Here is a 23985-nt window from a genome sequence, read left to right as displayed (position 1 = left end):
CATATTTCTCTTTGCTTGAAGTTATCTTGTAAGCTGTCTGGGAGAGTGGTCAAGCTTTATTAATCCGTGTTTAGATGCTTTTAAATACTGGCTCATGCAATGAAGCCTTATAAATGCCTTCATAAAATGTAGAACAACTTGCTGTAAAATATGCAGCATGTTTATAGTTAAAATTGCCCTTGTCAAAATGAATTTAAAGGATGTTTTTCAAAGCAGCATTTTTCCTGATGATGGGTATGTTTGCTTGCTAAATAGTCCAGTTTAGTCTGCTGATCACCAAACCGGCTTCTGAAGGTTCCACTGTATTTGTCCTACAGCTCTGTTTAGAAGTTGCCTTCAGTTAGTAGACATTAGATATAAGTTGAATGGTACGTTGCTTATGTCTAGAACCCACTTTTGATAGCTGGCTTAGCATGATGGAGCCATGGACTTTGGCTTCCTTAATTTCCCTCTGTTTTTATGGCGTTTGCACTAGAAGTAATAATGTGTTCTCTGGTGACTGTTGTGAGGTGCTGTTTATCACCCCCCACCCCAAGAAGCAAAATGCAGATGGAAATATCTGGGATATAATTGTAAAGCAGACGCGGGGCAGGTCCTCTGGCCAAGCCAACAAACCAGCCCCAACGTTGGTCGTGGTAAAGCCCATTCAGTGAAATAAGAAGTTGTTTCTCTGCTTGGCAGCTCATTTTCTGTCTGGGCAGCCTGGAGTTGGCCTGGAAAGCAGGAACGCGTGTTCTGTGGTGGTAATTTCCAGCTGGATTCTTGAGCGTGTTGTGTTCTGTGGGACACAGCTCATAACAGAGCAAACTGAGAGCTCCAGCAAGGACAGGCTGGAGCAGCTCGTGTGATAGCTGTGATTGCAAAGATGCTGTGCATTCTGCCAGAGAATATTCTGTGCTAGCTGTAAAGTCCAGATGAAATAGCTATTCAGAGGTGCTTCCTTTAAACTGTTTGCTTCCAAAAAGTGATGCAGGCTTAAATAAATACCAATAACTCATATTTCCCATCTCCTTATCAGTTATTCTACTAAAATGTTCTTGCACAGCCTATCTAATCTGTTCAAGTGAACATGAAATGGTTAGCGTTGGCTCCCAGTTTGAATTATGATCTCTGTTTCACACTTAAGCTGATTAATTCTGCGTTAGATTGTAGTTACCAGCATTACCAGCACTACGAGTGGTGGTGACCAGACAAACAAATGTATATATGGATGTTGAATGTAACAGCAGAATGAGTTTGTGAATAGTGGAAGGAAAGGAAGTGGAATAGAGAGGATAGCTTAAACAGAAACGAATTGTGTTCAGGAGCATTATGGGGGTAAAGGATGATGGGCAGGAGTAAGAAATCCACATTTGAGGCCAGGGTAAGAATTCAGAGCCCTCACCCCTGGTTCCAGAGAAGAGAGGATTCATTTGGGCTTATGATTTTGTTTAAAAACGTCTGATTTTTACTTCATGCCACTGAAGGACCCCGAAGGTTTTGTCCACTGCAGATCAGCTTTTTCTGCAGCGCCAGCAAAGTGAATTTAATCCAGTTCGCTATAGCACTTTCTTGTCATCTGTGCCAAAGTTTTCCTTTGTTTTGGGTCATACTTGCCAACCGTACACTGCACCCTAAGTAAGAATAGCTCCTACGTGCACATCTCTTTAATGATGGATTAGTTCAGCGAAGTTTCACCTGCTTTTTCTTTCCATCAGATGCATTGTGGAGCAGGTGAGCATCTTTTACAGACGATTCCTGTGTATATGTAAAACTTGAAACGGTCTTTGAGAAGCTGTTGGGTTAAGGAGAAGCTATGGAAGTGTCTGAAAATCGACAGAACTATCCAATTACATTAACCAGAATAGGCAAGGGGGAAATGTCTTTTGCCATAGATGTTTATTCATGCTTAAATCTACTCCTCTGAAAGACATCCCTTCCCGCAGCATTGCTTTGGAGGGGAGCGCTTCCAAAGCATGCAAAAACTGCAGTTCAGAGAAAGAAACAAAATTGTTGTAGTTTTCTTTTTTAGGATCAAGACGAGGGGGAGGGAAAATGGTTTCCTTGTATTTGCCCGTGCTGTTGGATGGAAGACAAAGCTGGGTCTCTCTTGCTGACTAATGTCATCATCGAGGCATTTTTTCTCCCACAGAGCAATTTTGTCTCCATTGAGACCCCCACAGCCATTGGCAAGACCATGGCCTGAGATTAAATCTCATGCTTGGGTGAAATTCTAATGACTGTAATTGTTTCCTCTTTTTAAGTCTGCGGTCCCCTCATCAAAGGGTGGTGCGGAAATAACGCATTTATGTTGTAAAAAGGGAGGTCATGATTACCTGAACCTGTGGTTGACTTGGGGGGGGGGGATTCTGTGTCGTGTTCTGGCAGTGGTTATCCACGCTGACGTTCTAGGATGTGAAATGATTTCAAGTGTGGCTGAGATGATGTATGTAAGGGAATAGAGCATGTTAGTCCTGCCTGGGGTGCATGCTGCTTGCTTGGCTGTCACCCGCTGTTGGATGATCCCCATCCCTCGTGGAGCTGCAGCCGCTGTTGTGTTTCCAGCATCTGTTGGAATAAGAGAGAAGGAAAAGTAAATATGGGTTGAGGTAGGTTTCTGTGAATGATCTGTTCTGAGGGTAAGCTCCTGACCTGGTGCAGCCAAAAAGCGGTGCTAGACTCGTGTCTCTCCCAAATTGCAAAGGGCTTCTTTCACCAAGTGTTGTGTTCACCTTCCCATTGCAGTGTTCCCTAAAGGTGATCAGTATCTTAAGGATTGCACCAGTGTGGTAGTGTTGGCTGTGGAGGAGCCGAATGCAAGTGCAAATTGTAGGGTTCCAGTCTGGTTTGGGTTGAAGGGAGCTTAGAGCTCATCCAGTTCCACCCCCCTGCCACGGGCAGGGACACCTTCCACTGGACCAGGTTGCTCTGAGTCCCATCCAGCCTGGCCTTGAACATTGCCAGGGATGGGGCAGCCATGGTGTCTTTGGGATATGGAAAAGAATTGCACACAATTTTATAGAGGTGCTTGCCTGATCCTGCAGAATTGGGCTCTACATGGTGTTGCTGATGGATGGGGAAAAATCAGATAAGCATCTTGTGTTAGTTGACTTTATTGTGCTCTTCTATATGGCTGCAGCTGTAGAACCATACTCTCTTCTAAGATCTTTGAACATTTACAACAAAATCACTTGCTCTGCGTTAAGTACAAGCTTTTTTGAGTTTGTACCCTAACTTATTAGATATCCTTGAAAGACACCAGAAGAACTGACCAGGAAGCTTTTCATCAGAGAATAATCCGAATGGTTCAAAGAGTACTTAAAACAGAGCATCCAGGCTGCATTCGAAGTCTAAAGAAACAGCAAAACGTTGTCATTCTTAGAAGCACTCTGCATCAGAATCTTCTCCCTGATCTCGGCAAGGTGATGAATATGTTCAGTTTAGAGTATTGAAAAGTACAACAGCAAATAACCCCTGAGTGTCAGCCTTGCTGTTCACCGAAGGGAGAAGCCTTGGGCATGGAGCACTGAAACTTTGGCTGCTGTCTGGCAGTACTAAAACTTGAAGTCATGTCATAATATGCCTCATTTGAAAAACTCCTTAAAGCCTGAAAGGCAGGTTTTTACACTGAAATCATATATATATATATATATATATAACTATATATATTATATGTATTATATTATTATGTATATACATATGTCTATATGGGTATAAATAAAATCCTTACTGAAAGAACCTTGAAATAGTTGTTGATAATATTTACCCTTATGTATAGATGTTTCCCTGTCACTGAGCTCTCCGTCTGCTCTCTGGTGTGCGTTATGGTACCCAGTAATGTGCTCAGTTTTCTGTCCAGTATGACTATTTAACTGGAATCCATTTGGGGAAGAGATTTGCTGCTCTCTGGTGCTGTATAGTGCATCTCGGGGCAATATAAGAGGTGCTTGGTTCAGCTGATATGACCAGGCATTGCAAGGGAAAAAATAAATCCCTGTTTTGTCAAGGGAAGGTAAAAAGTTTTGAACTGAAGCTGAAATTCATTTGAACACCCCCCAGAACCACGGCTGCAAATGCAGCCTTTACAGGAGGCTCATCTCCAGATGCTTGTTCACTCCTGCACTGGGTCCACCAACAGCTTGTGGCTGGGTGTTTTTGCATGATGTGTCCCTAAATGTGTTTCTCTGCTTTGAAGCTTTATTTACTGTAAGAGACAGTTGTTTGTTCTATAACCAGTGCTGCCTTTATGGTGTTTAGCGTTTCCTTTGGTTTTCTGTGTTGGAACTTAAAGCCAAACAGATCAAATGTGGAAATAAATGTAACTTTTGGTTATTAAACACAAGCCCCGCTGGCCTTTCCATCACCGACCCTGCACTGAGAAACCAGCAGTCCTTGCAAGTTATTTTGGTTGCTGCTCTTATTTCTCTGCCTTTTGAATTTTAAAGGTCTTTATTTTTGCCTCAGTAAGACAATGGTAAATCGGAGCAAACTGTAGGTCTCATGAGGTGATACCAGATTTGTGGACTTTTTTTGTGTTCTCATGTATAATTGAGTCAATCCCAGGTAAAACCTGAACTAACCCATGTGAGATGTAAATCAGTCGATGCTTTCAGAGCTGACACATACTGTTTTAAACCTGTTTGCAGTAACTTATGGGCTCACGAAAGAACAGTTTGAACAAAACAGTTAAAGGAAATGCTGAGCAGAAGCTGCCTGCTGTTTGTTTTAGCAGCATGGGATATTTCAGCAGCATTTTCACTTTGTATTGGAGAGCCAACAACTTCATAGCATCTCCAATGCAACTGTAGTCACTGTTTTTATTGGACGCTGAAAAACATCAGGATGTGTTTCGGGCATGTTGTTGTTCTATTTGGAAGCTGTTCTACTTTCTGTGAAAGATGGGTACTTTTGTCCAAGTTCTCTTTTACACAGTGTTTGTCCAGAAATGGAATAAATGAGTTCTATGCATGAGAAATGTATTTCTGCAGGCAGAGAGGATGCTGCAGCGGGGGCTGCTGTTGCCTAACAAACTAAATCATTTAGGGGTCAGAAGCACAGTGCAGCGTAGATGTAGTAAAGGCAGCCAAGAGCAGCTCAGCTGAACAATACATTTATGGGAGCTACCATAACCAGAGGGTTGTGTGCTGAACGGCCACGATTGACATACAGGATGCTGGAGCACTCAACTCAGAGGTGGCAAGCGTAGCTTTGTAGTGGGTCCGCAAAATAGCCCATCAAGGCAGCTTTCCCAAATTCAATATATGTGGAAAATATGGTTTGCTGCTAAGTGGCACTGATTGCTGCGGAGTATTTGAAACGCACCACTTGAAATCTCTCTTCTTACTTCTTTTAGCTTGGAGTAACCAGGAAAAAAATGAGCTTTAATCACCAGGGCTGTATTCTTGCTTGGTGATTTCAGCATTTCATTAAGCAGTGATTACTGCTCTGCAATTATGCTTTCATTTATCTTAGTGATGCATTTACAGTCAGAGATAGTGTTGGTTTATTGGATGTGGCTGATGCCTAGCAATTTCAGCAGATGGTTTTTTCTTGCCATGTAAGAACATGCAAGAAAGCAGCAGAGAGGGTTTGAGAGCCTTGGCATTGCTTGTGATAATAATCTTACCTGATTTTTCTTGAAGAAAACGGGAAAATGCAAGGGGGTTTGTCCCTCGGGACCTCTAGAACTTCTGTTTCGAGGTCCATCTCCAAGCTCTGTGTTGTCTGGATTTTAGGGGCTCATGATACCCCTCTTCCAGGTGCAGGGGAATAAGCAGTGTCAGGGGCTGATCTGGAATGTTGTAGTGAGAATGGGGTTTTCCCTGTCTTCATAAGCTGGCAGTTTCACAAATGAGTTAAAAGATGATTTTTCCTTAAGGGAAGTGAGGGAGAAGGAAAAGAGGAGGGATGGTGCAGGGGGAAACGGGGTTGAAGAGTGATTTCTTGGGACTTCTGTGTTGTTCTTTCCTGTATGAGGAAGAGGAAGGAGGAAAGGATCTCAAAACCCTGTTAAAAGCTGCTCTTGTTAGGTAGAAAACATTCTATCCTAATGCCTATCCCAGCTTTAAATCTGGGTAGGCACTGGTGGCCTGGGAGGTGGCTTGTGGCAGGGGTGTAGGGTTGTTAATAATCCACCTTTGCTTTGCTTCTGTTTGTTTCACGGGTTTTTGTTTGTAGGTTTGAAGGTGATGTATGGGGTTTGTTTCCATCCTGAGCAGCATGCAGATGGAGCTTCTAGTTCCTTACAGAGCTGAAATGAACCAGGCTGCTTTGCCTGGTGCTGCTGCAGAGGGGTTGAGTGTTGCTGCTGTCTCTTAGTACTGCAGACGTCAAAGCTTTCATCTTGCTGCTAAAGCCCTGCATAAACTTGGGTACCCTGAGATGCTGTGATTTAATTTTCCTTGAGCCAACAGCATCAGCTCTGTGAGAGGCAAATCTCATTGTACACTGAAATCTTGTTTCTCTGAGCATTGGAGAGCACTGTGTATGTTTAAAACATGGGGACTACCCCATCCCTTATGTGTACATAAGACATATAAATGCATGCCATTATTACTTTATTAAGGGAGAAAAAATACACCCATTTATGTGGTTTTTTTATCTATTTTTTTACTTCCACGTAGGCCAGTCATTAAAGACTATTCTATTCTCTGTACCTACATCAACTTGCTTTTTCTTCTTTGTACACTTTATGTTCTATTTTTATAAAATGGCAAAATAATTTTTTTCTTCAAAAGCAAAGTAACTGACATTTTAAACATAATTAATAAAATAATTTATTGGAAGTAATTTCAGGAAATCTTTTTAACAATATTTAATGTATAGGACATTGTCCGTAAGGATATACTTAAAGTTCCTTTGTGTTTCTCGTTATTATATGGCTCTGCAACAGGAGTCATCTCCGTCGTTTGATGTGAAGACTGAAGTGGCTAGATAACACGTGGAGCATATTTATTTAAGTTCATTTGAAATGAAATTCTCATTCTAAGTTTTTCCATCCCTTGTTCTGTGCAGTGGGCTGCAACTCAAGTTCTTACTGTTGGAATGTTTCATTTCCAGTCTGTTGTTCTCTCTGAGCCTGGAAGATATGAAGGGAAACAAGACCTAAAGAATGTGAGAAGGGATAGTTAAGACTATAAAACCCCACTTACACAAGGCAAAAGCATTAATGATTGGGGTTTTGAAGAGGGAAGTGTTTAATCTGTAGATATCTTTGATACATGTTTGATACTGTTTGGTATTCTTGCTTAGGAGTTTCTTCTCTTGGTCACCTGAGGAATTGTGTTGTGGAGGTTGGGTTAGGAAGTGCCGATGATTTTGCTGGGCTCATGGGTGGTTTATTTCTAGAGCCCCCCATCCTAGTGAGGCGGTGAGCCTGCTGCTCTTTGAATGTATGTTGTGACTGGAGGTCTCTTGGAAGGTGCTGGTTACATGGTTCACTTCTAAGCAGCAAAATGCACATTTATGGTACAACATGCTTTGGAGTGGAAGCATTACTGCCTTGCACGCTGTATTACATTCTTGTTTATGCAGCAGGGTTCTTGGGCTGTTTGTTGTGTATTTCCATTGAATAACTCGAGCAGTGCCAGCATTCCCAAGAGCTGGTCACAGGAGCTTGGCAGGGTGGTGTGTACTGAGCAGACTTTGTTTGCTGTCGGCTTTCTTCCCACTTCGCTGGGGATGTTGTCAGCCTCTGGTTTAGCTTGAAAAATCTAGATTTGGGAGAGAAGTGGGTTCTTGATTATCAAATGAAACACAGGGGGGTGAATATGGGATGCAGAGCTGGGATGCACCGGTCACTCCTGTTACACTTTATCTTCTGGAGGCTGTCTTGGTCACAGAAGCACAGCTCTGGTCTTGATGAAGACCTAGATCTTCAGTGATGCTTCACTTGACCAACAGATGTTCCTGCTCCCAAACTTAGTTAACACAAACTGCCCCTACTACCTGTGAAATGCCAGTACCCTTGAGTCAACAGTGGTATTTTCAGTGGCTCATTCATCCTAATGAAAATGCTGGAGGACTCGCTCTGAATTATCCTGAAATATCTGTGCTAATCTAAGCAGGTTCTGCTTATATAGTGTTTGAGCTGTACCATGGAATTACTGTGCAGGGCTGTGCTGAGCAAATTCGCCTTCAGTTTCTTCAAAATTCCTAATAGGCTTTTCCCTTTAATTGTGAGGGGGGTAGAGATAAAAGGACGGGGTTTGTATGTTGATGGTTTGTGTATGTTCTCTTTGCCAGATCTACGCTCTTCTAAGTATAAACCTTGAAGCAGTAAAATAGCCTGGCTCTGTCCAAGATGGAAATGCTTTCATTATGCTGGGAAGCAACTAAATGTAGCCTGTGAGCTTTCTGGAGCCAGGGCCTTGCTCTGTGTTCATCTGAAGTGCTGTGCACGCCTGTGGCTTCATAGCAGTGACAACTCGGAGCCTGCCTGGGTGAGCTGTGTCCATGCAGCCTTGTGGGAATGAGCTCGAAGGGAGCTTGTGACGTGGTCCAAGCCAGGACAAGCTCGCACCACATCTGTGTGTGCTCCTTAGTTGGTTGCAAACTTAAGTCAAACGAGCATCTTTTTAAACAATGAAGTAAATCAAAGCTTTTCAAATATTTTTTTAAGCTAATACTCTGCCAGTGAAATGTGGAATATCTTTGTACAGCACTTATTCTGCTGCCAAATGTTGTTATAAGATCATCTGTTTATAAATGAAGATGCCTTCTCTTTTCACCTTCCCCTCTATTGGTACCTTTGAAAACATTTACTCAAGCATTGCTACTGCTTCTTATCTCTGTGTAGTTATAGATCATTAAATCCCAGCCCCTCTTAATACAGTATAAACTCTAATCTTGGCAAGTATTGTGTCTAGCTTTATTTAGTAACTGAACTCTGCACTGCTTTCCTCCTTTAGAGTGAGCATCACCTTTTATATTATAGTGGACTTTTATTAATTATATGGCGAGTGTACCAATGTGAAACAGAAGTACCATATGGCCTGCAGTATCTGGAGTGCTTTGTCGGGGTAGTGGGTCCATCCTGGTACAGTTTGTTTTGTTCTGAAGTACTGGGATGTGGGATTTACATGACTGTTGCCCCTTGGGCTGCTCTGCAGCGAGGTGTGGATCTGGTGCAATCCCAGTCAGCAGAAAAGCAAATTAAAGGAAATACACTGTCAAAAGCCCGTCTGTTGGCCCGGCAGGAAGCATGGAATGGGACCGTACGCTCCGCAGTGGCTTCCTGGGAGAGGATTCTTTGGCACAGTGTGATGTGACTTAGGGGAACGACCACCTCTGCAGGATGCTGCTTGTTGTCATGGTGTGATACTCAGTTGTTAGACAGGGCCCGATGTCTGCTGTGGACTGAAGGCCAGAGAACTGACTGCAAAATTAATCTCTATCAGATTCTGAGTGGTGACTCTGAAAGAGAAGTGACAGCCTTTAAATGCTGAAAACTCCCTTGAAGTGAACTGAGAACGAACTAATAGATCACTGCTTTCGGTATGGCTTCAAGTGACAATTTTGCAGTGGTTGTGCATGTTAAAAAGTTTCCTTGGTAGCGCATTATTAACTCTTAAAACCTCAGCAAGAGCAACTGAATGGCAGCGTTATCTCTTCAGCTACTCTTCATCCGAAATGCATAGGTTAACAAGGCACCCAGCGCTCAGCACTGCGGCAGGGCCGGTTGACTGACTGCTGGCTACACGGTGTCCAGAAAAACTTGTTTTCCAAAATATTCCTGCTTATTTTGGCTCTGATTATTTGGGCACAGTGCAGGGAGTGAAAGTATCCCATTTCCCATCCTTCATTTAGTTGCTTGGGACTGATTTGTTGTAGAGATTTCTTTGTTTCAGTGTTCTGTACTGCTATTGCTGTGTGGGGATGCAGGTGCTTGAAAGAAAACGTGGCATGGAAACTGAGCTAGTTTGCAGGGTGTCTTTCTTGAGGACAACCTGACTTTGGTTTTGCATGGATATGTTTTTCATCCTCGCTCCAGCACTGCTGTTCTTGTAAGGGATGTAATTCTCGTTGGCTTCTGGAGATGCTGAAGGTTTGGAAGTTGGAGTTGTGTATCATGGAGTTGAATGGATTTCCCAGTTTGCATATGGACCCAGTTGTGTGTTGAAATCCCTGACACAGGAGTCACACAACTCTTTTTCTATCCTTATTTTTTCCATTTGCTTACTTGCTGCAGCAGAAATAAGTGCTCCAGTTTCCTGTGGTTCTGTCACAGAAATCGAGTCTTGCATCAAAATCGGGGTTGCCCATGCACCAAAGTACAGAAGACTCTTAAGCTAAATGTAATACAGTCCTGGTGACCTGAGGCAGTCTGTCTTTTCTAGCTTCCCACTAGATATTGGTAGCTCTTTTAATCGTTCTGCATGGATCTGCTTGACAGAGAAGTAAAGCTCTAGTTGAAAGTGAGATGTGTAGGAGCTTTGAGCTGAAAGAGGCGTGTTTGTTACTGTTGTAGTGGTTTCTTTCTTTGTTCCTTACTTTTCCTCCTCCGTTTGATTGTAGATGGCAGTGAGATTTGCCCTTCCTTGACTGACATCCTCACACTCTATCCATAGCATTCTGTCAGTGCAGGTGATGACCAAGCGTTTCTGAGCTCCACAGCCTTGATGCCATTCCGTGTTTCCTTCTGGGCAAGCTGTCATGGCTCCTGGTCAAAGCTGGGGTTCCCTGCGAGAGCAACTCCTTGACCCTTTGTACTTTGTACAGTATCTGCCTGGCAGGCGGACTCTGGAGCCGGGGTCTGGAATGCGTGTCTAATGCCTTCCACTCGGACCTCAGTCCCATTCCATAATGTTAGCTTTAATTGGCTGCTTTTAAACCTTCATGTACAATTTGGTTGTACACGGTGAATTACCACCCTCTTCGCCGTTTCCTAAGAGCAAGAAACTAGAATCCAGACTGTGCTTTCTCTTGCTGCCTTTTACTGTTGCTCTTGAGCTCTTTAGGGACAGCACTGGTGGGGACTGCTTGTTTCAGAGGATAGAAACTAGTGTGGTTTTCTCCTGTGATCTCCCAACGATGTACCTTTAAACGTTGCTTTGTATTTTTGGGCTGACTTCTGCATTGGAAAGATTAAAAGGAATTAGTATTTCTTGTCTAATTTAGTAGCTGTCTCCCAACTCTTAGTTCGGCTTGATATATCCAGTGGGTCCTCCAAGAGCATTTTGGGTTTTTCATGTGTTTTAATTGCTTGTGCATGTGAGACCTTCTGGACAGAATCAGTTGTATAACAAGTTTTGTCTGCTATGTAAGAATGCCTTTGTTTGAGCTTCTGAAGCATCCGAATGGATAGCATGGGCAGAATGATGGTCTCTGCTATTTACAGGTTTCACCTAGGCTTGAGTATTTAATCAGAGCATCAGCAGAAGCTGTGTTTGAGGAAGGGTTAGTTTAGCTCCATGAGGAAAAGTAAGTTGTGCTGTGTACAAAACGAATGGTGCAGCTCAGGCTCAGGCCAGTGATGAGTCTCTGTTCGTACTTGGTATGAGACAGTAAAACAAAGCCTGCCTTTATCCTCCGCACCGCTGCTCAGCTCATGTTTCGGCTTTTCCTTTTTCCCCTCCCTCTCTGACATGGGCTCTGTCTGTCCTTCCTTTGCTAAGCAGACAGCAGCTCTCCACACCAGTTTTAATCTTCACAAGGTGCCCAGTGGCTGATGATGCAGACGTGTTGCATCAACAAAGAGGGCTGATGGCTGGAGCATCCCAGGTGGGATGGTTTTGGTCCAGGAGCCGTGTTGTGGCCACCGGTGCCTCGCTCCGCAGTGGGGCTGCTTTGGGCTGGAGGCTGCGTTTCACTGACTCCTGTTGTGTGCCTCCCTCTTCCCCGAGATGTTGTGGCCGGGAGCCTCATGGCTTGAGATGAAAGAGCCTGTTGTCTGGTTGAATTATCTCCTCTCTGTCTATGGTTAAAGCAAAGCTGGCAGGTAAAAGAACTGCAGTAAAACAAAAGCTCTGTTATAGTAACGTCTTAGGCTAGACTAGAGTGAAACTGAAAGAACGAGCTGATGTTGTTTTACGTTTTAGATTGCTCGTTTACCTGCAATCCATTGGCACTTGGCAATGGAACTGGACTCGTGTTCAACTTCAGATGGGTTCCTGGGCACCAGTGGGATCTAACCCACAGAAATCTGTTCACTGAACTAAATCATAAGGATTTCCCCTTTTAGGAGATGCTTATGATTTATCTCCCCACCCTTTTAGATTAAAACTTGTGAATAAAAAATATGAGATCTCAAAATAATACCCATTTGTAATCGTGGATATTGAGTCGCCAGAAGCACCTTCTACTCTTAGGCTTTTTTTGAGAGAGAAACTGTTTTGAAAACTAAACCCAAACGTTTTCAGTCTTTCAATACTCTACTATTAAAGCTAATGACTTCAGTGACTGAAGTGCACGGAACTCGTGACCCTCTTGGCTTGCTGAAAGTATAGCTGATGCTTTTTAAAACGGATTTAAGAACTTCCTCATGGCAGCTAAACTTCTTGAATCCCCATAAAAATCTGCTTAGCTCCCATAGTTTAGCCTTGCAGCGCTGGTTTTATTGTCCAAAAAAAGCCCTAGCAGAAATTGATTTATAAGCAAGCTGTTCCATAGCCATGCCTGTGGGCTGGGGAGGATGTTCCTGTTGTAGCCTGTCTTCCTTCACAGCATAAAGCTTTCAGGCATCTCCTCCATCGTGTCCATTAGGCTCTTACAATCAGGTACTTCTAGTGCCTGACTCTTCCCGGGTTTAATAAAGGCAAGGTTGGGGTCATTTGTTGATCTCTACCTGAATGCACCATTAACCATTACAAGAGGGGAAATTAGGGCTTGGGTTTGGTGTCCTTCTCCCCCCCACCCCCTTTTCCTTTTTGTCCATCTTATTTCTGATGCAAAGGCAGTTCTGTCGCCAGCCAGTCCCGCGCGCAGAGCCGCTCCCCCCCGCCACAAAACAATGAGCACATTCAGGCACAACTCGTGTTTTCAGTTATTAAAAAACGGAGCCGTCTGTCTCTGCCTGTGACTTTAATCTTTAAGCCTTTATTCCCTGTACCCCCACCCCCTCTTTCTTTCCCCCAACCTTTTGTTTGTGAAGTGCGGAGCTACAGGATACGTGGGCCTGGAGTTTCTGACTGTATTGTACATTCCCCTGGCAGTTACAGATGTTTATAACCCTGACTGATGTTATTTCAGTGTTGTGGAGGGTGAAGAGAAAACCGAAGAATGCTTTTTTCTTTGCCCCTAGCAGTCTAGTTTTTCCTTCTTTGGGGGGAACCCAACAAAAAAACCCAATCCCCAAAACCTCTCAATTTCTTTTCCTTTAAAAAGCATCTTTTCAGCATCCTACGATGGAACAGATCTGAGATCTGGGCATGAATCTTCGCATAGCCTACCGTAACTCTTCTGTTCCATGTACTGTTGTAAAAAGCATCATGGTACTGGATTTTTGTACAAACCAGGCTCCTTGGTGTGGGATCTCTGACCTTTGGATGCTTTATTTCAAAGCTAGAGGCAAGGTAGCTCAAGGCTTGAAATGGTTAAAGAGTAGAATCAGGTGAATCTGTTTCCAGCTTTGCGTGGAAACGGGGTTTTCTTTATTGTAGGATGATGGATTGGAGATTTACTTTTGGACTGGTGATGTGCAGAATTGTGTAAGAAATGTTTTCTTCCTTAGGCTCATAGAAATATGCTCTCGATTTGTGCCAAGTTTAAAATCGGATTCTTAGTGGTGTTCCTTGAGCCACCTAAAGCTGCAGGTGCACTGGAGAATGGATGTCCTTGAACTGGCAGAGGTGGAGAGAAGAGAATCTGGTAGTGAGTCTCTGATTGAGGTGTTAATTGATGTGTGTTTGGGGATCCGTTTGCATTTGGTGATGTTCAGGGCAGTTGAATTTAGGTAGGGGAAAGCTTAAGGGAGTTGCAGATTTCAAGGTAGCTTGGCACTACTCTAAGGTAAAACTTCCATAGCTATTCCTGTTCTCTGACTGCCTGCAGACTGCTGTTTAGAGGTTCTGTGCGTTTGGAGTTGTGTGTCTAAATATATATTCAGGTCTGGGTATGGCTGGTTCTTATGACTGCTGCTTAAACCTTTTTGTTAGATTGATCAGTCAAAGATATGGCAGAAGAATGAACAAGAATTTACAGTGAGATACCTTTGGCCAGGCAGGACTTTAAGTTAATATAAAAGATAACAAAAAAAGGTCTTACTGTCATGTAATGTTAAACTGATCAAATATACTTAAATCCTAACATGTTCCAAGATGTTTGTATTTGAGTAGTTCTCCTGAGCACCCAGAGGGAGGCAATAGATGCTCTGTAGTAACAATTCTCCTGTCTTTTGGGAGGGGAAAAAACCCCAGCTAGTTGGTCATTTAGCACAGCATGGTTTTTATGTCCTGAACTAATCGAGTGCTCCAGTTGTGTATTGCTTGTGTCAGGGTTTCTGAGACGCGCTGTTTCTCTCTGCATTAGAACATGGGCAGGGATGTGATCAAATCCTGGATGTGCGAATGTGACAATATCATCTGGGAAGGATTTCAGGGGAACTTGAAACGTTGATGAGCCGCTTGTGAAATAGCACTGAAAGAGAACAGGATTCAGAGGAACTTTGTAGTTATTGTGCTGGTGCCTTTCCCCCTGTGCCGCCCCTTGGAGTCTAGTACTTTATGTTAACGGTGTGTTTGCATACATGCAGAAGTAGGAACACGTCCATTAGGAAACATTTCAGTTGTGCTGTTCCTGTGTGTGGGGTTGTCTGAAAAGCTAACACGGAAGCTGGTTTGAAGGAGAAGGGATGTGTGTAGGTGCGGTTTGCCTGTTTAGGTACCGCTCTCCCTGAAACAACCTTGGAGACTATCAAGTTATTCCGGTCATCTTTAATGCGCTGCTTTTGTCTCTCTAGTACAGACCTGGCTTTGTAGGGCTGTAAGCATGTTTATAGGACTTTGTAGGGCTTGGTTTTTCATAGTGATAAGCCTCTAAAGGTATAGCCTGCTGCAGGCTGAAGCCTTGGGTTCCTGCTGCCTGTAGGGAAGTAACAGGAATTTCCATGCCTGTTGGTACTGCAGAGGCTCTCACTCACTATTTGTCTCAGCGCTCAGGTGCAACATTCCTGAGGCTGGGAATAGTGTGTCTCTGCCCGGTGTGAAGTGAGGCTTGAGGGGTGGAGCAGAAGAGTCCAGGTGTGTGGCAGAACTGGGGATGGGCTCGTGCCCTCATTCATGCGGGTTCAGTGCCGCCTTAGTTCTTCGGATGCTTGATTCCTTTTGTGCTGCTTAGCCGCTGTTTGCTGTTTCTGGTCTTGGCAATAGCTTCAAAGGCAATGTCTGTCTGCCCTCTGAGAGGTGGAGAGGGAGGGTGGTCATGTTTTTTGTAACATAATTAGCATTATCACGTGTAAATACGTGTTTCGTCTTTGGAACTTAGTGGCAGATATTGTAGAGAGCAAATGTGAAGCTGATACGAGCCAAGACTGTAAAAAGGTCTGTGCTGGGATTTATCTTGTTTCTTCTGACCTGTTTGCTTTTCAGTGGTTGCTCTAAAGACTTTATGGACCTTCAGGGACCATTTATGGCCACTATGTAAGGCCCAAGCGTAATGTTATGTTTAATACTTCAGAGCAGTGCCAAACCACACGTGACCTTGATACGAAAGCAAAACAGCTCTGAGAAGCCTGGCACTTGAATTAGTCACTCGTTGGCCCATAGGAGAGCTTACTGGGACCTTGAGCCCACGCTATCAGCTGAGGAGGTCGGAGTGGGGTATCCATCTTTTGTTTAGCACCTTTCTTTTCCCCGAAGCACAAACACATAGCGTTGATTTACTGTACAGCTCCCTGCCACGCTGTTGCAGAAACCTTGTTTTATGGACTCAGCTCCGTACAGAAGGAACAGGGCACTTCATTGTGAACCTCAAAGTCTGGGTCTGATAGGAATCAGTAGAGTTACAGGTGCTATTTCCCCGTGTCGTTTGTGACCCGAGAAACCTGACATGGCTTTTTCCTGTTGGTGTTTTATAGTCTGGGTGCCAAATTATGGAACAGAACCTTTTCATGCGAGGTGCAGGACAGGCACATAGTACAAAAATAAGAAGGTTACGACCCAAAAAGTATCAGCCCTGTGGGTTTCTTCTTTGCTTTGTTTTGCTTTCATGTGCATGAAATAACCATTTTTTCCTGCTGCATGCCATGGGTTGTACTCCAGAGATGATGAGCAGCGTAATGATGTTCAGTCTAAAATGTTGGGTAACTTTTACCCTAGTTTTGTGCAGCATCCTCAGTATTTGATGTTCCAGCTTTACTGGTGTCTGCATTTGCATACATTCATAGAATGACACCTGAAAAAGTTAATGTTTGCTAACTAATTCACAATTTATGCACTTTGGACTTGCAGCCAAGGCAGAAATCAATGCAGCTGAAATACCATGGTGCTGTGCAGTTCAGCAAATGCGGACTTTTTTTGTAGCAGTCATCTGTGTCTACTCAAAGTGACGGTTGCTTTTCAAGATAGGTAGGCTTTTTAAACCCTACCACAGCCAATGTTTCCAGCCTTAAAATAAGTAGAGGTCTCTTTTGGACTCTGTCCAGTTCATGCCTTGTCAGTGTGCAAATGCAGATCAGGTAATAGGTAGTATTACAGAAAAGGACTTGGATGCATATGGCAGAAGGATGTCTTCTCTCATATGATGCTTTACCTCCTTTTTTCACCTGTGCCATGTATTACACGGCATTTCTTGTTACAAGGCAGGGGTTTTTACCCTGTCCCTCACTATCTGTAGGTGATTTTCTGCTTTTCTTCAGGAATATTTTGAGGAACAGGAGCTGAAATGCCAGACCCTGGTAGTTACTCATCTCATTTGCTACGTCATCTTTACAGTCGGTCAACGTGAACATTTCAGAGGCTCAAGGCAAGAATGAAACATCTCTTGGTTTAAGTTTCATCCTGATGCCTCTTACACAGGATAAACCCAGAAATGTATTATAAAGGATGAAGCTTCATCCAGCTGGTTGTAGCTTTGAAAACCTTAATTGTGGAAGTATCAAATCTGTGCTTTCATTTGCCTGGAGCCAGGTGGTGTCAGCAGCGCTGAGTTTGGGGTTGCTGTGTGATTTAGAGTTTCATAAGTGATTGTGCTCTTAGAGTAGAGATGTTTTATTCCCCTTCTCTTGCTCGGCTTCGTGTGCGCTTGTCACTGCATGCTGTTAACATGGATTTTTCTTTGTAAATGAAGTTGTATGTGAAGAATGCAGCTGCATTTGTCTTGTTTCCTATTTTTGAAGCTGCTTTACCTTCCAGGTTCCTTTTTCAGAGAGCGGTTAGATCTGAATGCAGGATTTCATTTCAATATTGCATCACATATACAGCGTAATACTTTACCTGTTCTGACTGCTTCTAAACGTAAACCAGCTTTGCACTGAACAGCATATAATGACTATGTCTTTTCATAACTTTCTAAAGTAATAGTACTAGTATTTGTATAAATACATTTGTACTTACTGGGTTTCTTCCAACACTTCCTAACAGTATATAGACCGTTTATTCAGCTTCGAGTGAAGATTCAAGGCACTGTTTCTCACTGCATGCTTCTGGTTAGAGTCTCTGAAAGCTTAAAGTATTGTTTAATTTGTAGCAAGAATAAAACACTTGGAGAGGTTGGCATAATGGACTTTAAAATAACTGGCCTACATGCAGAGCTGTCCTGCCCAAAGCTTGCCTTCCCGTAATAACGGATTACCTAAGCCTGAGATCATCAAGTGTCCCGGAAAGTGCTCATGGGCAGGTTTGTTCTATGATCTTGTGGTTTTTAAGTGTTTTCCCTCTTATCGGACTATCTCCTCATAAAACAGGTTAGGTTGGAAGCAATCTCTGGTTTTACCCCATAAAGGATCATCTCTTCTTCCCTCAGTAAGATGTCCATTGAATGTAAGATCATTCCTGTGTGCAATACCGCGATGCATCAGCATATAGTAATAAATCTGTGGAAGGTATACCTTTGTCTTAGTGTGACCTTCATGGAGGTCTTATCAGCTCTGTTCATGCTACTTCAGCATGGCCAATTGAGGTTATTGACATACTCTGATCATTATAGGCATTTCTTCTCTTCGAAGAGCACAGACTTGTTTCTGACATGTAGTTAGAGCATATTCCATGTTCCTTGGATGGCTTGTCAAAGGAGAGGATAGAAACTCTCATTGCCTTTAGCCTCTTCAGGATGATACTGCGCGGTGTTCCCTCTGGGTATAAAGTAGTCCAGTAGGATTGTTGCATGAAGTCTTTTGCAAAAGTACTCTCTTATTCCTTATTAGCAATTCTCTCTTTCCATCACTTAGAGTTTGTAGTTGAATACACGTAACTGTAAGGACAGGTTATTTCACATACAAGAAATGGACTCTGAATTCTGCCCTTATGGTCATCCTGCTTTCTCTTTGTAGCAGTCAGTTTAGGAAAGACCTTAGTGGCTGGTTTTGATTTGAAGGGGATTTGTGCAACCAGCAGTTTATAGTTCTAAAATCAAATGTAATATGGATAATTCTAAGCTTTACTGGGCATTCAGAAAGAAGTCTAGTGTGTGTATGGCTGGTCTGGCCCTTGCTATCGGAGGTGTTCCCAGCTACCCAGAGACTGAAGCCGCTCAGCTCCCTGTGCGCTTACAGCCACTGCAGTCTTCAGGAATGGTGCCTGGAAATGGTGGTGGGATGCCTGAACTCTGTGAATTCCTGTTCTTTTCAAAGTGTTTCCTAATGAAAGTCATGGTCTCAGTTTTGATCCCCGATTTGCATTGCTCTATAGAGGGTTTCTTCATGTGTAATTCATGCGCTCCAGTTGCGCGCACGGCTCTCCCCCCTCACACCTCCTATTTCTGCTTCAATTTGGGGGGATTTCCTATCCCATCAAACATCTTCCTTATTCATCACAATGCCTCCCCTAAGGTAGCTAGCAAAATCCTGTGTGCCTTGTAGCATCTCCCACAGTGTTACTGTATATGAAAGCGGAGAATAATGTAGTTGTTGCTGAATAAAGATCCTTAACAAAAAGGGGGGGTGGAGAGGGGAAGTTTCATACTCACGGCATGATATAGACAATATTTCCTGAGACAGGAGATAGAAACCTCAAAGAATTTGGGATAAAACATTGATTTTATTATTTTTGTGGAAGGGGGATCGGGGAGGCCGAAGTGCTGGAATAGTCGGGCTTTTTATGCTGCCTGCAGATGAAATTGATTAAACCCTAAAAACTCGCCTCAGTCCACCCGGTTTATTAATTGAAGAATTTCCTCTTCCCCAGAATGGGAAGTGCACATTAAAACCGAGCTTTGCCCCTGAGTAGCAATGACACTTGAGACCGGTGCATTTTCTACAATCCTATTTTCTCTTCTGCACTGGAGGAAATCCTAACATGGTAAAAAGCACATTTAAGAAAAAAAGGCAAGGTATGTTTAAGGAAGTCCTCTTTCATTTCCTTGTAGAGCGTGAAATCAAATTATAGCCCATGGCCCACAATTACTTTATTTTTACATTTCAAATTCCATTTTCTGCTTCCTTTCGGTGCCTGTGAACAGGAGTTGCACTGTTTGTGCAGAGTCAGCTAAAAAGATTACCTGAAGCAGGAACAGGGCGCAGTAGCTTAAAGAAGCCACGAGTCAAATCTGTGCCTGAGGTGGCACAAACCTCCCCTTGCCCACCCAGGGATGTGACCCACACCTCTGTTCTTCCTTTCACTCTAGTCCATTGTTACTGTTTGGGAGCCAGTTGGCGTTATATTGATGGATTCTGGTTACTCTAATACTAAGCTAAAATTGTGCTTGCCAAGATAGTAGTACTTGTAAATGCTGTGATGTCCTTGACTTACATTTACATAGCAGTGTGTTGGACTAGATGATAGGCTGAGGAAGTTGGGGCTGTTCAGCCTGGAGAAGAGAAGGCTGCGTGGAGACCTCATAGCAGCCTTCCAGTACCTGAAGGGGGCCTATAGGGATGCTGGGGAGGGACTCTTCATCAGGGACTGCAGTGACAGGACAAGGGGTAACGGGTTCAAACTGAAACAGGGGAAGTTTAGATTGGCTCTAAGGAGGAAATTCTTTCCTGTGAGGGTGGTGAGGCACTGGAATGGGTTGCCCGGGGAGGTTGTGAGTGCTCCATCCCTGGCAGTGTTCAAGGCCAGGTTGGACAGAGCCTTGGGTGGGATGGTTTAGTGTGAGGTGTCCCTGCCCATGGCAGGGGGGTTGGAACTGGATGATCTTGAGGTCCTTTCCAACCCAAACTGTTCTATGATTCTATCTCCAAAAGTCCCTTCCAGCCCTGATGGTTCTGTGATTCTTCAGTAAGAAGCCTGGAGAGGGGCTTTGGACAAGGTGTCCCTGCCCGTGGCAGGGGTTGGAACTGGATGAGCTTTAAGGTCCACAACCCAGTCTGTTTCTATACATTTCTTGAAGAGAAAGCGGTTGAGGTGTTGTCTGTTCATTGCAAAGGCTTCGTGGTTCTCCTTTCAGTAAGGGTGAAATTGTTAGTGCATGGACTTCATAACTGAATGGCTCCGCAGGTGGGTGCAGTGCACATAAAATAGTAGTAAGCTTTTGGAACTGTTGAAGTAATATGAGAGGCTGAAATGTTTTGGTTTTCTAGACCTAATAATACCCTCTTTAACTCAATGCAAATGCTGGCTTTGCTGTACAGCTCTAGCTGCACACAGCTCAGCCTGGGAGCTTGGGGATGTGTATCTGTGTATAATTTACAAGTGTGCAACAGGTTGCAGAAGCAGGAGGTGTTTTAAGCTCATGTACATGCAGAACTGCAGCGACTTCTGTGATGGAGGTGGGAGGAGAGTTGTTATTTAAGACATAACGTTCTGTTACACAATAAACATGGCTATTACGGTGCTTTACCGTTCTTAAACGTGCAGCCTGCGGGTTGGTTTCTCCCGTGGTGGTACCCTGTGAACACTGGTGGAACAGATGGGTTTTACTAATTGTATGCCTTTGTGTAAGGATGTGAGGCAGTAGCACATACACGTTGCAGAGTTTGTCTCCTTAAGCTTCATTGGGCAAAATCAAGCGTGCTTTGCTTGTATGAGCTGTATGGAAATCAAAGCTGTGTGATGCTATACAACACATTTCCAAGGGATGTGATGCAGGGGCTGAAGGTCTGCAGCCTTGGTGCCTGGAGCTCTGGTTTGACTAGAGGTTTGAAGCTCTAAGATGCTAAACAACACAAATGCAGAGCATTCAGTGAATTTCTCCTGAAGACCAGAAGTTCATCAAGGCACACCTTTTCAATGCCTACTGTTCTTCTGGGTCATCCCTGGTTTCCATGTTTGGAGGGGAGCTGAGAAGCTCCATCAGGAACACGAGCTGTGGATGATGTGGTATTGTTTTGCTCTTCTTTTGAGGGATGGAGCTGATGGCCAGTATAAGGAAACAGAGCTGTTGCCTCCTGTGCTTTTAGGAGTCATTGTCATCAAGGATGTCTCTGCATCAACAGGTCCCATGGGAAAAGAGTAATCAATTACTTCCCTAAAGGCTGCTCATAATCAGATACTCCCCAAGATCCAGACCCTAGAGTGGGTTGGATGTGACTGTTCAAAGCAAGGACTTTCTCTTCCATGGGAGGGTACTTTTATGCTGCCCCAGGTTTAGCTGGTGCTTCTTGCGGTCTCTTCTTTGCGCTTCCGCTGTTGTGTTTCCCTGGACCTGGCTGGTATCCACATACTCTCTGCTCATGTGTTATCTGTCTGTTTGTTTTTCTTCACCGGGCTATCTGCTTTACTTTGTGTTTTCACTGTGGTTTAGCTGCTTATCTTGCAATAGAATTCCCATCTTTCCCCACCCCTTTCTATTTTCTGATGACAACTGGTTTGTTTAATTTGCCTTGGACAGGGCTGTGTCTGAGCTGTGTGTCATCACATGAAGGCTGTTCTGATAGTCGATCTCTTCGCTATTTGTTTCCAAGCGAAGTGAGAAATCGCAGCCCAGGAGCACTTTTTATCTTTCTGACTGATTTTGAACATCTCTTTTGTAGGTGAAACACAAAGGTGACACCCGTGTGTTTTTCTGTAGATATTCAAATAATGTCCCTATAGTTTAACTTTATCATTGGTTCTCTATGGCCTGCTTCAGTGCAGGTAACATGGTTTTGATTGCTCTGCTTCTTTATGTGCAGGCCTGTCCTTTGCACGTGTCTGCTTTGTTCAGAGCTATTTCAAGTCATTTGCCTGCTTTTAGGGCTTATGGAACGCTCATCCCTTCCATATCACTCTTCTTAACTGTGCAGGCCCATATCCTGTCTCCTGTTATATCATAGAATCCCAGACTGAGTTGGAAGGGACCTTAAAGCTCCTCCAGCTCCAACCCCTGCCCCGGGCAGGGACCCCTTCCACTGGAGCAGCTTGCTCCAAGCCCCTGTGTCCAACCTGGCCTTGAGCACTGCCAGGGATGGGGCAGCCACAGCTTCTCTGGGCACCCTGTGCCAGCGCCTCAGCACCCTCACAGGGAAGAGCTTCTGCCTAAGGGCTCAGCTCAGTCTCCCCTCTGTTATCTAGATGCATGTTTTATTCGGTGCATCATTTTCCTGGATGTGTGTTTATTACTAATCAATTTGTCTTGATGGTTTGGTTTTAATTCTTCCGATTCATTTTAAGGATGTTGCCTATGTAGTGAGCATTACTGTCTGGTGTATTTTAGTGCAGGCTGTATGTGTTTAAGTTTAAAAACCTCGCCTTTATGTAGTCGCAGAAGTGTGTGCATCTGATGAAGTGTCTCACTTGAACTGTTTTCATGCTGTTCCTTCCTCTTGCTTCCTGGCCTTCAGGTCTGTAACATGTCTAAATCCTATCGGATCGTAGACTTTCGTAGGAGGAGTTGGACTATATGACCTTTGAAGGTCCCTTCCAACCCAAACTATTCTATGACTCCATAATCCCGAGCCTTTTGTTCAGCCCTGCTGATGCTTGTGGTGCAACTTAAGCTGTAAATGAGCAAAATTCTTGAAACAATAAAAATTGGAATGACTTTTGAAGACGTGAAGTTTATCTTGGAGAGAGATTTGCAATGATCGGTGAAAATCCTGCAGGAGCTTTGGAGATGCGATTATCCCACTAGTGCTCTGAAGGGTTTAACGTTCGTTGTTGCAAGATGAAAGCTTTGCTAGGCAGAAAACAGTCATTTGTGGTTATAAATTCATAGTAATTCCCACCCACTTTTTCCAGCCGTGCACTCCAACCTCCGAACCGTTTCCTATCCGGAGTTCATGGGAATTGGGAACAAGGGTAGCTGGTGTCAGAGCAATGGGGAAGGCTTAAACAAAAAGCAGGGGGAAGGTTGGCGAGGTCGGAGGAACAAGGAGCAGTTGTATTGATTTCTTGTTCTTCCGATCAAAAGCTGAAGGCAGATATTCAAAGTCCTTGAATTCAGAACGCGGCGTGATTTCTGGCTTCTGTAGTCTTTCCAAATGTGGGTTTTGACATGGGATTTTCTGGTAGTTCAGCTTTTAGTCTGTTTAAGGTTTCTGAGTGTTGAAATCTGTGCTGTACTTTGGGTATTCAGAGTATCCCAGTTACCTGGAGTGAGACAGGGAAACTCTGAGTGTTCATTAAAATCCATCAAAAGCTTCCTTGAAAACTAAGGTAAATCCATGAAACTCGGGTTGCTCCAGTCACAGGGCTAAGGGATTGTGACAACAGGGAGTTGGAAAACAAAATACGAATGCTCCATGAGCTTGGTGGGTTATTTCAGCCTAAAATCGTAGCGGCTTGATCTTGAGATTGAAGAATTGGATGTGTGTATGGCTGTGTATGAAGCTATGTATTCAAGTTACGTAGAGCTGACCTGGGAGTGAATGACAGTGTAGTGCAGGATTTAAATTGCTTCTTCCTCACAATTTATTTAGATGCAGGTGAAGCTGCTGCTGGCGTTGGTCATCTTGCCTTCCCTTCCATCAGATCTTGAGCTCTGAAAGAAGCAAGGGTGTCATTGAGGATTGGATGTGATGTGCCAGGTCCTTGGCTCTTGCTGCGATTGCTT

At 43.8% G+C, this 23985-nt stretch overlaps 1 protein-coding gene across 1 annotated transcript in view; it reads left to right on the top strand.

Moving 5' to 3' along the window:
• Positions 1–23985, top strand: part of EEFSEC (eukaryotic elongation factor, selenocysteine-tRNA specific) — a 103512-nt gene that overhangs the window by 6886 nt on the left and 72641 nt on the right. The window lies entirely within an intron of this gene.

The sequence above is a fragment of the Lathamus discolor genome, chromosome 7, assembly GCF_037157495.1.
Source record: "Lathamus discolor isolate bLatDis1 chromosome 7, bLatDis1.hap1, whole genome shotgun sequence".
Lineage (NCBI taxonomy): Eukaryota > Metazoa > Chordata > Aves > Psittaciformes > Psittacidae > Lathamus > Lathamus discolor.
Note: the sequence above shows the minus strand (reverse complement) of the source record. Positions and strands in the feature narration are given on the sequence as shown.